Here is a 13,276-nt window from a genome sequence, read left to right as displayed (position 1 = left end):
GTGGGATCAGAGGGTAATGTCTTCTACAAGCCCCACCCCCGCCCTCTCTCCTGCTGGTAATAGCTCACCTTACCTGATCACTCTCGTTACAGTGTGTATGGTAACATCCATTGTTTCATGTTCTCTTTGTATATAAATCTCCCCACTGTATTTTCCACTGAATGCATCCAATGAAGTGAGCTGTAGCTCATGAAAGCTTATGCTCAAATATATTTGTTAGTCTCTAAGATGCCACAAGTACTCCTTTTCTTAATGGGGACATTGGTTGCGCTGAGGTCTGACCTAGTCAGCAAACAGCGCCAGCGAGCTTTTAACATCCAAAGGCACATTCTACCACCATTCTGCACTTGCTCAGCCTATAGTTGAACTGCTCCTTACTACTGTGCAGGCTGCCTGTGTACGGCTTCATGAGCCATGGGAGTAAGGGGTAGGCTGGGTCCCCAAGGATAACTATTGGCATTTCAACATCCCCAACAGTAATTTTCTGGTCTGGGAAGTAAGTCCCTTCTTGCAGCTGCTCAAACAGCTTGGAGTTCCTAAAGATGCAAGCATCATGCACCTTTCCCGGCCATCCCACAATGATGTCGGTGAAACGTCCCTTGTGATCCACCAGTGCTTGCAGCACCATTGAGATGTAACCCTTACGGTTTACGTATTGGTTGGCAAGTGGTCCGGTGCCAAGATAGGGATATACGTTCCATCTATTGCCCCTCCACAGGTAGGGGAACCCATTGCAGCAAAGCCCATCCACTATGAACTGAACATTTCCCAGAGTCACTACCCTTGGTAACAGAATTTCAATGATTGCATTGGCTACTTGGATCACAACAGCCCCCACAATATATTTGCCCACTCCAAATTGATTCCTGACTGACCGGTAGCAGTCAGGCATAGCAAGCTTCCACAGGGCTATCGCCAATCGCTTCTCAACTGTCAAGGCAGCTCTCATCTTGGTATTCCTGAGCTTCAGGGAGGGGGAAAGCAACTCACAGAGTTCCAGGAAAGTGGCCTTACGCATGCAAAAGTTTTGCAGCCACAGTGAATAATGCCATACCTGCAACACTATGTGGTCCCACCAGTCTGTGCTTGTTTGCCGGGCCCAGAATCGGCGTTCCACTGTATCAACCAGCCCCACTGCCACTATGATGTCCCAGTTGCCATAGCCCATGCTTTCAGGAACGTCTGTGTCCATTTCCTCATCAACATCGTCCTCATGCTGGTGTCTCTTAGCCCAGTTCTGCATATACTCCAGGATAATGCGCAAGGTGTTTACAATGCTCACAACAGCAGCGGTGAGCTGAGCGGGCTCCATGCTTGCCGTGGTATGGCATCTGCAGGAGAGCAGAGTTGCAGGAGAAACGGTGGATGAAAACAGATGCCATAAGAACAGATATTTATACAGAATGACAAGAGGACCTGCAAGGTGGATTCATGGCACCAGGAGAGCAGGGGAGCAGACTTTCAGTGGAAGTGGTGGATGACGACGGTTAGCAGTCATATTGCATCATCTGCTGACAGCAGCACCCAGGACACAATAGCAGCAGTGATGGTGAGCTGAGCTGAGCGAGCTCCATGCTTGCCATGGTGTGGCATCTGCATAGAAAAAAGGCGCGAAACGATTGTCTGCCATTGCTTTCACAGAGGGAGAGGCAACTAACAACATTACCCAAAACCACCCACGACAATGTTTTTGCCCTAGCAGGCATTGGGAGCTTAACCCAGAAATCCAATGTGTGGTAGATACTGCAGGAACTGTGGGATAGCCACGCACAGTGCACCGCTCTGTAAGTCAATGCTAGCCATGGTAGTGAGGATGCACCCTGCCGACTTAATGCACTTAGTGTGGACATACGTAATCAACTGTATAAAATTGATTTCTAAAAATCGACTTCTATAAAATTGACCGAATTTCGTAGTGTAGACATACCCTTACTGTACTTATTTCCAGACTCTAGTAAAATCCCTATATTAGCTGTGGCCACTAGGCCTAACATGATAAAAAATAAATAATAATACAAGTTAAAGTAAAAAGTAAATTACAAGAATTATCTGTATGGATACTGTTCATTCTAAGTCATTAACAGAGTAAATTACAAATATGTATTGAAAATTACACACCAGATTTTTCATTAAGTAATAATGAACATTTTTAATGCAATTTTCAGGAACGAGGAAATAACAAGCAGCAGCCATTGATTAAAACATGGCTCTAAAACTGGTTATTACTAATTTGTATTGTACCCAATGAAGATATGGGGGGCAGAAAATAACTAAGGTTATGTCGACACTTAAAATATATTGTAGTATCACCGCTGCAGCAGTGCAGTTGTGCCGCTGTAGCTCTTCAGCATAGACACCCATCGTAGGGATGGGAGGGGTTCTCCAATCACTGTAGTTAATCCACCTCTCCAAGAGGCAGTAGCCAGGTTGACGGAAGGATTGTCTACCACGGGTTAGGTCAACATCGCTACATCTCTCAGAGATGTGGATTTTTCATCCCCTTGAGAGATGTGGCTATGGCAATATAAGTTTTCAGTTTAGACCAGCCCTAACATTTATTATTCTGCTCTTTGCTTTAATTGTTTAAAAGTTAAGAGATTTGCCAATAAGCAATAATATTGCTGGATTTTTTTTATTTAAACATCCAATACCCTATGTAATCTACTCTGGGCTAGATTGTGATACCTGCTTCATGCTGAATGATAATTTATTCCATTATTGAAGACATTGGGACCACTTGTGGAGTCACATAACCCACATTTATATAGATCTGATCCTGTACCTACTAAAGTCAAAGTTGCCATTGACTTAAATGGTGCAGAATTAGGGCCATACAATAGGGCTCACTGTCCTCCTCTAGTGGTGAACCAGAAAGTTCCATGAAGATACTACTGTCAGTGAGCAAAAAGCCTGTTGTCACTTAGCTCCACAAGGGATGCTCCTATTTTTGTATCCCAAGAACTCAAGTTTAATCCTTGCTGCTGCTGACCTAGTCTAGGGTCTTGCATTATAAGCTGGCACCCATGTATAAGCATGTGACACAGGCACTATTTACAGAGAATAAGGGATCAAATCTGGCCCTAAATGCTCTTTACAGTTCCTTAAGTCATAACCCTCCCCCATCCATAACTCTCCAGAGACTCCCTCCCTCCCTGATACACACAAGTCAATAACAGAACATATTTTTAAACAATTGAGGGGAGGGGCATATAAAACCACTGACAGAAAAAAACTAAAATGAAGTCGTTGCACCTGCATCACTCATGAAATGACATAATGGACAAATTCACCCCCTCCCCACCCCCACCCCAACCTGAAACAGTCCAACTCCCATTGATACCATTGGGAGACATGCCCACCTACAGCAGGAGTAAACTTTGTCCTCACATCTTAACACAGGCACTCATTTGCAGTAATTAACTAGTAAATTATGGTAATAAAAAGTTGGTATTTGGGAAAGGAGAGAAGAAAGCATACCTGTTTTCTATTTTCACACTTAAAACAATTTTTAAATTATTTGTCTTATATTGTAGCACTCTTATAATGAAGGAATTACCTTCCCCCTCCCCACCCTGATTGAAATATTTTACTGTCAGAAATGGGTCAGTATCACAAAACTTGCCATTTGCACTGCATGGCACCAAATCAGTTATGGACTTTCACCCTACTTCACTTCAAAGGGAACTTCACTATATCCAGTTTTATTTTGTACCTGATCAAGTCCACTCTGAAATCAAATAGGAAAAGTCCTTTAACTGCAATGGGAGCTGGACCAGGTACTAAATGTGGTTCTATTGTATATAATGTGAGTATTGTGATTGTATAGTCTGACTTAAGCCCTTTCTAGGTTATTTGGAATTGAAGTTCCATCGATAGAGCTGTGTGAATAGTTCATTGAGGTGCAGGGAGAGTGTTTACTGGCAGTTCTGAAATGCGCAAAAAAATCAGTGCAGATTGAATAGAAACCAACATTTTTTTAAATGTTCAGCAAACAGAACAGTTGAAAAATTTTCATTTTGGGTTAAACAAAATGTATTTTAAAAATCTTTCTTTGCTTTTATTTAAAATAAACGAAGGGTTAGATTCACAAAAGCGGAGAAGGGGGATGTGCTGTCCCCCTAATACCCAAGGACTCAGTGGTTAAGCACTCACCTGGGATGTGGGATACCCAGGTTTGAATCCTCCACTCTGGGTCAGGAACTGGAACCTGGATGTCCCCTCTCCCAAGTGAATGTCCTAACCGCCAGGTTATATAGTCATTTCCACTCATTCTCTGGCCCAGTGACTATTCAAGTATTTTATACAATGTGAAGAAGTTTCAACAAGAAAGACTGAGACAGACCTACTCCAGAGTACCCCAAAGCCAGGGGGAAGGGACTCACCTGGGAGGGGAGAAACCTAGCTTGAAATTCCTTCTACAAAGTAAGAATTTGAATCTAGGTCTCCCACATCCCAGAGGCGAGTGCGCAAATCATTAGGCTATTGGATATATATGGGGATTACTCTCACCACCACTGCTTCTGAGAATGACTAAATCCCCTTGTGAATTTAGTCTGAAAAATTTACCTGGTTCATTTCAATATTTTCCTCCATTTCAAACAAAACAGCTGAAATCAACACGAATTCACAAAATGTTTTGGTCAATCCAAATATGCATGTTTTTTTTTAAAAGAATTCGTTAAAAAATTTCACCTAGCTCCTTTCATCTATGTGTACTTTTATGGCCTTATAAGCCTAGTATCTGAACATGTAAGAAAAATTACCCTCACTCCATAAAATAGGGAAGTATCATCATCCCCATTTTACAGATTCAGGAGCTGAAACACAGAAAGATCAAGTGATTTGCCCAACATCTCTTAAGAAGTCTATGGCAAATCATAGAATCATAGAATATCAGGGTTGAAAGGGACCTCAGGAGGTCATCTAATCCAACCCCATGCTCAAAGCAGGACCAATCCCCAACTAAATCACCCAGCCAGGGCGTTGTTAAGCCTGACCTTAAAAACCTCAAAGGAAGGAGATTCCACCACCTCCCTAGGTAATGCAATCCAGTTCTTCACCACCCTCCCAGTGAAAAAGTTTTTCCTAATATCCAACCTAAACCTCCCCCACTGCAATTTGAGACCATTACTCCTTGTTCTGTCATCTGCTACCACTGACCACAGTCTAGTTCCATCCTCTTTGGAACCCCCTTTCAGGTAGTTGAAAGCAGCTATCAAATCCCCCCTCATTCTTCTCTTCTGCAGACTAAATAATCCCAGTTCCCTTGGCCTCTCCTCATAAGTCATGTGTTCCAGTCCCCTAATTATTTTTGTTGCCCTCTGCAGGATGTGTTCCAATTTTTCAAAGATAATGGCCAATGGCTCTGCACTCACATCCACCAACTCCTTTAGCACTCTCAGATGCAATGCATCTGGCCCCATGGACTTGTGCTCATCCAGCTTTTCTAAATAGTCCTGAACCACTTCTTTCTCCACAGAGCGCTGGTCCCCTCCTCCCCATGCAGTGCTGCCCAGTGCAGTAGTCTGGGAGCTGACCTTGTTCCTGAAGACAGAGGCAAAAAAAGCATTGAGTACATTAACTTTTTCCACATCCTCTGTCACTAGGTTGCCTCCCTCATTCAGTAAGGGCCCACACTTTCCTTGACTTTCTTCTTGTTGCTAACATACCTGAAGAAACTCTTCTTGTTACTCTTAACATCTCTTGCTAACTGCAACTCTAAGTATGATTTGGCCTTCCTGATTTCATTCCTGCATGCCTGAGCAATATTTTTATACTCCTTCCTGGTCATTTGTCCAGTCTTCCACTTCTTGTAAGCTTCTTTTTTGTGTTTAAGATCAGCAAGGATTTCACTGTTAAGCCAAGCTGGTCGCCTGCCAAATTTACTATTCTTTCAACACATCAGGATGGTTTGTTCCTGTAACCTCAATAGGATTCTTTAAAATACAGCCAGCTTTCCTGGACTCCTTTCCCCCTCAAGTTATTCTCCCAGGGTATCCTGCCCATCAGTTCCCTGAAGGAGTCAAAGTCTGCTTTTCTGAAGTCCAGGGTCCATATTCTGCTGCTCTCCTTTCTTCCTTGTGTCAGGATCCTGAACTCAACCATCTCATGGTCACTGCCTCCCAGGTTCCCATCCACTTTTGCTTCCCCAACTAATTCTTCCTTGTTTGTGAGCAACAGGTCAAGAAGAGCTCTGCCCCTAGTTCAGCACTTGTCTGTGCACCGCTGTATTGCTCTCCCAGCAGATATCAGGATGATTGAAGTCTCCCATGAGAACCAGGGCCTGTGAGCTAGTAACTTCCATTAGTTTCCAGAAGAAAACCTCGTCCTCCTCATACCCCTGGTCTGGTGGTGTATAGCAGACTCCCACCACAACATCACCCTTGTTGTTCACACTTCTAAACTTAATCCAGAGACTCAGGTTTTTCTGCAGTTTCATACCGGAGCTCTGAGCAGTCATACTGCTCTCTTACATACAATGCAACTCCCCCACCTTTTTTGCCCTGCCTGTTCTTCCTGAACAGTTTATATCCATCCATGACAGTACTCCACCAAGTTATCCCACCAAGTCTCTGCTATTCCAATCACATCATAATTCCTTGACTGTGCCAGGACTTCCAGTTCTCCCTGCTTCTTTCCCAGGCTTCTTGCATTTGTGTATTGGCATTTAAGGTAACTCACTGATCATCCCACTTTCTCAGTATGAAGAAGGAGCCCTCCTCTCTTGCGCTCTCCTGCTCGTACTTCCTCCCGGTATCCCACTTGGCCACTTACCTCAGGGCTTTGGTCTCCTTCCCCCAGTGAACCTAGTTTAAAGCCCTCCTCACTAGGTTATAGCCACCCTGCTTGTGAAGATGTTCTTCCCTCTCTTCGTTAGGTGGAGCCCGTCTCTGCGTAGTACTCCTCCTTCTTGGAACACCATCCCATGGTCAAAGAATCCAAAGCCTTCTTTCCGACACCACCTGCATAGCCATTCTTGACTTCCACAATTCGACGGTCTCTACCCGGGCCTTTTCCTTCCACAGGGAGGATGGACGAGAAAACCACTTGCACCTCAAATTCCTTTATCCTTCTTCCCAGAGCCAAATAGTCTGCAGTGATCCGCTCAAGGTCATTCTTGGCAGTATCATTGGTGCCCACATGGAGAAGAAGAAAGGTGTAGTGATCTGAGGGCTTGATGAGTCTCTCCATCACATCATGAATCCTAGCTCCTGGCCAGCAGCAGTCTTCTCGGTTTTCCTGGTCGGGGCGGCAGATAGATGACTCAGTCCCCTGATGAGAGAGTTCCCAACCACCATCACCCGCCTCCTTCTCTTGGGAGCCATGGTAATGGAACCCCCATCCCTAGGACAGTGCATCTCATACCTTCCAATCAGCGGAGTCTCCTTCTGCTCCCTTCCCTCAGATGTATCATCTAGTCCACTCTCCGCATTAGTACCTGTGGAGAGAACATGAAAATGGTTGCTTACCTGTATCTGCATTGCTGGTACGTGGAGCTCCCTTTTCTTCTTCTGGATGTCACATGCTGCCAAATTTCTTCACTATCCTTCTGTCCCTGCTGTGCAGCCTCCTCTCAATCTTCAGAATGTTGTGCCCATAGAAGCGTATCCTGATGTCTGTCTAGGAAATATTCAGTTTCTCTAATGCAACGCAGGGTCGATACTTGTTTCTCCAGAACTTGAACCTTCTTTTCCAATATGGAGACCAGCTTGCACTTTGTACAGACAAAGTCGCTTCTGTTCTGTGGAAGAAAGACAAACATGGCACATCCTGTGCAGGTAACAACAGCTGAGTGCTCACCATCCATATTACCTTCCTTCTATAAGCTTCCTCAGGCGTTGTAGTAACTACTCAGAGAAGCCTGCAAGATGAAAGCCTTAGTGGGCTCTCCCCAGGCGAACTCCCAGGCAAACTCCCTCTCTTAGCCTCTCCGCTGTTCACCGCTCAGCTGGTTCTCAGCTGACTGCCTTTTTTTTTTTTTTTTTAGTCAAGCCCACTCAAGGTTCACCTGGAACAAAGCATTCCCAATTCACACTTTTCAAACAATCAAGCACACGGTCAAACTGACAAACTGTCCCCGCAACAGACACACAGATACTCAACAACACAGCCCCTCTAGTGCAACACTTAGCATACCTCCTCTCGGACAGATCCCAGGCAAACTCCCTCTGTTAGCCTCTCCGCTGTTCACCACTCAAATCCTGGAACTGAACCCAATCTCCTGAGTTCCAGTCTAGTGCTTTAACCACAAAGCCTTCCATCCTTTCAGGTCATGCAAACCCATTACTCACAAGGAAACTTTCCTTACCATCAAAATAATGTCTGCCATGTATTCAATCTATTTGAGTTGGTGGAAATTTTTCATATACAAAAAAATCATTCATCTGACAAAAATGCCTTATTAAAATAAAAATAGTAATTTTCACCACAATTTTTCATTTTCCATACTGTGGGGGGATGGGGGATGTTAAACAAAGGTTCAAAAGTTTTTAATCAAAATCATGTTTAAAATTATTATCTTTATTTATCAAAAATGCAGCTTTCAGTTAAAAAATGTCCATTAACCAAAATTGTGGTTTTGATAAACCAGAATGTTCAATTAACAATTTAAAAACACGACTTCAATAAAATGTTTAATTTCAAATTTGATGAAAATGTTGAAGAAACTTTAAAAACAAACAAAATAAAAACCCCACACGGAATGAGTCCATTTTAAACCCCGAGAAAGCCCCAAAACTTACTACCAAATTGCTTTATGTTTTTCAACTAGATTATTATTTTGAGGTTAATGACCTCCTTATTGGAAATATACAGGGAAAAAAATCAGTCAACTATTTCATTAATTTCCTAGAATGTCACTGATTTACAAAAATAAACTCAGCTACCAGCATTCATTAATTTAAGAATTGAATTTATTTATATGGCATATCACTCTTCCCCAGACATTAAATATATATAAATTAAAGATGGGCCTAAAGCAAAATCCCAAACGCATTGGAAATTTGACATAAATAGATCTAATTCTGAACTTTACATCTATAACAAATATATATTCATAATGAGGATGTTATAATAACCAGGACAGGCAACAGAACTGAACTATGACAATGATAACACTTATCAAATAAGAGATACTATAGCAGTATACATTTATATGACATTTTAATACAGTACCGATAATAGTTAACCAAATCATAAAATAAGTAAGGTGAGATCATAGTTTGAATAACATGTACTCACTATTGCATTTAACATCTTAATTTAGCAGCAAACTATAAATTATATTCCTACATGATTACTGTTTTCATATTCTTGAGTGATTAGCCCTTCCAATTCACAAGGCACAATTGTAAAAGTTTGAAAATTGGCCCAATTTTGAATGGAGAAGAAGAACCTATAATTAGACTGCGAGCAATAAAAATGTTCTGTGGTTGCTAGAGGTGCTAGAGGTGGTTTCCTTTGCATTATCTGCAATCATTTAATTGGTTATGTATTTTTTTCTTTACATTTTTTTAAAAACTGACCATTGGAGGAAATTTTGCTCCCATGAAGGAGAGACTGGTGTAAATGTATCTGTTCAAAAGGTGTCCTACAACGTTTGTGAAACATTCAAATTAAAAGTCAGATTCTGTCCTCAGATGCCATTTGCTGCTATTAACTTCATGAGAATCATATACATTCATACAGGGGAGACTTTTGCCCTTAAAGTGCAGATGACATTGCTATTTATTTTGACTTTTATACACACACACACACACACTTTTAAAGATAGTTTCCTCTTCCTGCTCTGACAGTATGTCTCATTTTTGATTCTGTGGAAACACATTTAGAGGGTGAGAAGTTAATTTGGCCTCTGTGCCCAGTCTGTTATTAGGCTCCCTACCATCATGAGTACCAGTAGTAATGGTGGTTTTATGGCTGTGGATACTTGCACTGAAGTCTGATGTAGAGCAAAACAAGTACCCAAACAGTTGGTAATAACTTAGTCCCTGTACTATTAGGACTGGTCTGAACCAATAAGTTAAAGACGAAAGGCTCGCTGGACATACATGATTCCCTTAAGCCATCCCACCCCTCTGCTCTACCTTCTTTAGAAGAGTGATCTTATTATCTAATATCTACATGGTCTGTGGCCTACTCTCTCTGTGCCAGAGGCCCACATTTGAGATTAGCAGAGGTGCCTGACCTAGAGCTTCAGTTGTGTATGAGACAGAGGCAACTGGCCATTCTCTGTGAGGGCCTTCCAGCTTTTGAAATTGCTCCCCGATTAGTCTGTAACAGGGCATGTCAGCTTCAGGGCATGCTGCAAGGTTTATTTTCCCTAGTTGAGAAGGACTGGAAAGGAATTGGGAGGAAGACCTTAAATATTAGTTGAAGCAAGATAATGTTGGTTGTAGCAGTAGGTGGTGTTACAGGAATGGTCTAAAGTTATAAGATTCTACTGTATAACATTATTGAGACATGTTCCAAGTTTAGAAAAGCAGGCACAAATCAGTCCCTCAAAAGACAAAAGGCAAACTGGATGGCTCAGGTGTCAACAAAATCAAATGGACTATCACCCAGTTAAGTGGCCAATCTTTGGCAGGAAAAAGCTATGAGTAAGGAAAACTATATTTTCCCAGTCACACAGACCTTCTGTCTCCTGAATCTCAGCTAGAGATGATTTTCAAAGAAATAGCTATAAAGAAGGGGAATGGACACCCTAAAAGACTCTTCCCTTTCTCTCTGCCCAGGGTATTATCAAAACCTGAAGAACAAGGACAGTAACACTTGAACTGGGGAAGGGGTTCTGGCTGAAAAGATTCCAACTAGTAAGACTGCTAAAGCATGTAGTGAGCATTGCTTTGAATTCATTTAACTTAAGTTAGATATTAATTGAGTTTTACCTTTTATTTTCTTTTAACCAATTCTGACTTTTATGCCTCATTACCTGTAATCCTTAAAAATCCATCTTTCCGTGGTTAATAAAGTTGTTTTATTGTTTTATCTAACCCAGTGTGTGTTTGGATTGAAGTGTTTGGGAAACTTTATTTAGGATAACAAGATTTGTGCACATAATTTTTTATTAATGAAATGACAGACTTTATATGAACTTGTGTTGTCCAGGAGAGGGCTGGGCAGTACGAGATGCACATTTCTGGGGAAAAGTTTGGGACTGAGAGTTTGCTGTTAGTGTAATTCATGGGTGGCTGACTATAGCACTTCTATAGTATAGCTGAGTGTGATTTACATGCTGGAAGCTGTGTATGAGCAGACCAGGAGTGGTTGCTCTCTCTGCAAAGCAGTGTAAAAAGGCACCACAGGTTGGAGAATTGAGGGGACAAAGCTGTCCTTCAGTCCAGATTGTACCCTGGGGAATGTCACAGTTCCACAGGGCAATCAATGCTGCTCCTTAAAACAATATTTTTACATTATTTAAATTGTATGCAACCTAATCTTCAACTGACATAAGTGTATAAGAAAATTAAGTGCAAATAATTATTTCAGATTGCTTTCAAGGACAGGTTGTGTCACGTAGCTCTAGAAAGTGTTACCCACTTTTAAAAAGTTACTTACTAGACTCTTCCATCTAAACCTGAACTATCCTTTCAAATTCAAAAGGAACATCTTTGGAATAAGTACACATTCACATATAGAAAAACAAGAGAATATGAAAAACATAGTTATTGGAGAAATGTCAGCTTTATCCAGATACTATTAAAGATAGCACATAAATTTACAGCTCACTTGTTATGAAAATTTGATTTTGCGTAAACCACTTTGAATTTTGCATAATTCACTACCAGAATTAATAGGAATTATTTAAACTCAAAAAGTAAAACAAATGGTAATTGAATTATCTTTTATTTTTGACCCAAATGCTAATGCAACCTTAATGCTGGCATTACTTTGAATGTTAAAATGTTAAAAGTTGTAGCTTCATTATTGTACTTATATTTTAATGGAATTTTCTAGTTTTTTAAAATTTGTATTTAACACACACACACGTAATCTGAAACTGCTTGCCTAAAAGTCACTGGAATCTCCTGACTCTTGCAAGAGGCACAGTCAATGAAGCTCAGGCACCTATGGAGCTGTGCTGCATTCACTGGCTACTTGACAGAGTGTGTGGAGTACTTGACTCACTGAATGCTCATAAAATGTGAGATTCTGTCACCCTCACTGAGTACTTTACCCACAAAGTAGATTACAGTACACTTCAGCCAGCAGAAACCAATTTATACCCACTATCTTCAATATGTCTACTTATGTAATAATAATTTACTTTTCAATGTAAATAAGCATGGCACAACCTAACCCAACCTAAGGAATTTGTAGAATCCTGCCTTATTGAGTGAATACACCACTGAAAAATTGTCACTCAGGCTGAAGCTCAGGCTCTGAAGCTCACCCCTCTCTCCTCCAAGAAAGGACGTCTATACAACTATTTTTAGTGTGAGCCCGAGTCTGTTGACCCAGGCTTAGAGGCTCACTGCCGCAGGCTGTGTAGATGCACCCTTTCCATTTTTCAGTATTGTTAAAAACTTTCTACAGTAAAAGTATAGTTTTTAGCTGTCCAAACCAATGCATCTTGCCTGAATAAGGTCTCTGTAGGCTCTGCACTCCTTTTTGTATTCTGGCCATCTGTTACAACAGAAAAATGTTGCCAGACACCTACCACATAAATAAAGGGAGGAGGATTTGAACCCATGCCTTAGGAGAGTGCATTTGGCCCTGTCACTGTCAATATGGACTTTACTGGACAGAGAACAAGGCAGGAACATAAAAGCCCTATACTATAATAAATGAGGCAGGGCTTTCTATTCAGTGCACATCTTAAATGATGGGCACATTACCATATAGTTAAGGGATCCTGAAACAGGCTATCTTCACTGCAAGAGCACCTCCTCCTGGCCAGGAGTGGCATAGCAGCTTTCTTCCCAGCTAGCGCCACCTACCGATGGTCACTCCATCACATCAATTTATGCCCATCACATCAGTTTATGCCCAAATAAATCTGTTAGTCTTTAAGGTGCCACCGGATTCCTCATTGTTTTTGTGGATACAGATTACCATGGCTACCCCTCTGATTCCATCACTGCAGTACTCTCTCTTCGAGACTCAGCCCCCTAACTAGGTCACAATAAAGCCCTCCTGGGGTATCAAAGTCTGACCAGACCAGCTGTCCAGATACAATGGGTTCGAGCCCAGGGACCCTATAACCAGAAGCCAAGGTCTACACTGTCCCCTCTCCTTGCTGCTGTTTCCCTGGGTTTTATTCCTATGCTGCCATCTA

General features: G+C 41.8%; 1 long non-coding RNA gene across 1 annotated transcript; it reads left to right on the top strand.

The window, feature by feature from the left end:
• Window positions 1-1,905: 1,905 nt before the first annotated feature.
• LOC122458528 lies at window positions 1,906-12,564 on the top strand. Its single transcript, XR_006278569.1, has 3 exons — window positions 1,906-1,917; window positions 3,700-3,708; window positions 11,956-12,564. It is a non-coding gene; the product is annotated as an uncharacterized LOC122458528 (long non-coding RNA).
• The last annotated feature ends 712 nt before the right edge of the window (window positions 12,565-13,276 follow it).

The sequence above is a fragment of the Dermochelys coriacea genome, chromosome 2 (genome assembly GCF_009764565.3).
Source record: "Dermochelys coriacea isolate rDerCor1 chromosome 2, rDerCor1.pri.v4, whole genome shotgun sequence".
NCBI lineage: Eukaryota > Metazoa > Chordata > Testudines > Dermochelyidae > Dermochelys > Dermochelys coriacea.
The sequence above is the reverse complement of the archived record's forward strand: the minus strand, read 5'-3'. Positions and strand labels throughout refer to the sequence as shown.